Source organism: Syngnathus typhle, linkage group LG3 (assembly GCF_033458585.1).
Source record: "Syngnathus typhle isolate RoL2023-S1 ecotype Sweden linkage group LG3, RoL_Styp_1.0, whole genome shotgun sequence".
NCBI lineage: Eukaryota > Metazoa > Chordata > Actinopteri > Syngnathiformes > Syngnathidae > Syngnathus > Syngnathus typhle.
The window spans coordinates 15,077,192-15,079,200 of record NC_083740.1 but is presented as its reverse complement, the minus strand read 5'-3'; the positions used below and the strand labels follow the sequence as shown (position 1 = coordinate 15,079,200).

General features: G+C 42.9%; 1 long non-coding RNA gene across 1 annotated transcript; it reads left to right on the top strand.

Annotated features, from left to right (window-relative positions):
* Positions 1-341: 341 nt before the first annotated feature.
* Positions 342-1,710, top strand: LOC133151743 (uncharacterized). Its single transcript, XR_009713980.1, has 4 exons — positions 342-905; positions 1,012-1,184; positions 1,325-1,467; positions 1,546-1,710. It is a non-coding gene; the product is annotated as an uncharacterized LOC133151743 (long non-coding RNA).
* Positions 1,711-2,009: the final 299 nt, after the last annotated feature.

Below are 2,009 nucleotides of genomic sequence, written 5' to 3'. Positions count from 1 at the left end.
TCACCAGGCGAGAACAGAAAACAGATGAGGTAAGTTGCTCGTCATGAAACATGTTTTTTCCTTTCTTTCTAAAGAGAGTAAATGCTGCTATTTCACTCCTTTGTATTTTAACAGTTTTTATCTGGCGAAAGCAGTTCATCCCAGAATGGAGGCCAGAGGTAGGCATGACATATCACCTTATTGTAATGTAATTATAAAATTGTAACATGTTGTAATTTATAGTTAAGCTTGTGTAAGCCCTCTGTACAATCATACATTTTCAATCAACTTTGCTGGATTGTCCTTTTTTCTCCACAAAGACCTTGAGCATGCAAAAACATTCATCATGGAACGAATGACTCCCAAGCAGACTCAAGGCACGCCACCCCTACAACATGGCAGCACAAGAGATGCTCAATTCCATCCCTGAAGACATCTCCAGAGATGCCTGGCTGGCAGCAGCTTGGAAGCAGGAGTGGGAGGCAGCTGGCCCCTCCCTCATGCACAGTTATGTCTGGGAACCAGGAGACGGCGCCATAGGAGGAGACGAACTACCTCGCCAGCAGTGGACCACACTGAACCGCTTAAGAACTGGTGTTGGGCGCTTCAACATGTCTAGTGGGGTCTGGCGGACAGTGCGGCATGCGAGTGCGGAGCCCTCGAGCAGACAGCCGACCACACCATCAACACCTACACCAACATATAGACCACCCTCAGAGGCCGGCCTCTTCGACCTGGGACCAGAGATGCTGGCGTGGCTCCACGACACCAAGTTGGAGCGCTGACGTTACACGAGAGAGAGAGAGAGAGAGAGAGAGAGAGAGAGAGAGAGAGAGAGAGAGAGAGAGAGAGAGAGAGAGAGAGAGAGAGAGAGAGAGAGAGACTCCCAAACCAGGGTGGCAAGAAGCAGGACTTCTCATTCCTCTGTAAGTAGCCAATTATTATTGACTATTGTTACAAAACACTCTCTTTAATTTTGAATGTCTTTTTCAACTCGTGTCCTCAACCACCTCTATGTTTTTTCTTCTTCAGTTTTCTATGTTGCGTGTGGCTCCACATGCTCCATTTGTGTAGACCATTTGTTTGGCCACCTTGGTACTCAGCCTTGATGAGACCTGGCCTGTCTCGCCAAAAAAATGACCGACATTTTAAGAAGATCCATGGGACCAGTGTTATTCTCCTTTTCTATTGACTCCAAGCAACAGGTAAGTAATTGTGATTCCAAATTGAATGTGTTCATATCATTCACTCAAGATGGACACAAGTTGTACATATGCTTGATTTATGACTGTATTGTAATGTGAATGAATTCATGTGATGAATTAATTATGATGTTATATTATAGCACAGGGAGAGCCAAGACTTTCCAAAAGACCTGTACAACGGAGGCCAGCATCATGAAACACAAACTCCCAAACCAGCATGGTAACATGAAACACAAACTCCCAAACCAGCATGGTAACACACAGGACTTCTTCTGATTCTTCTGTGAGTAACCATCAAGGAACATTTTCATGAAGCATTTTGCTCCTTTTCCTCAACACATCTTTCATGTTTTTTTTTTAGTATGTTCTTGGGTCTTGCCTGTGGTTCTACACGCATCCAGAAATGCAGACAAAGAACAGCTTGGCCTTTAACAGTCGGAAGCCTCTGATTTTACTCTACTAAGCCTCAGATACAGTCTGTTTTCTGTTCTCATTCAGTCATTCAGTCATTCATTCATTCATTCATTCATTCATTTATTTATTTATTTATTTATTTATTTATTTATTTATTTATTTATTTATTTATTTATTTATTCATTTATTATATTTTTTGCCTCAAATTATGTTTGCATTATCTTTTGTATAACAGCGTCTTCAATCATGTTGCACTTAAACTCTTAAAAAATAACACTGAAATTAACATAACATCCATCCATCCATTCATTCTCTGAACCGCTTAGTCCCCACGCGGGCCGCAGGTGTGCTGGATCCTATCCCAGCCGTCATCGGGCAGTAGGTGGGGGACGCCCTGAACCGGTTGCCAGC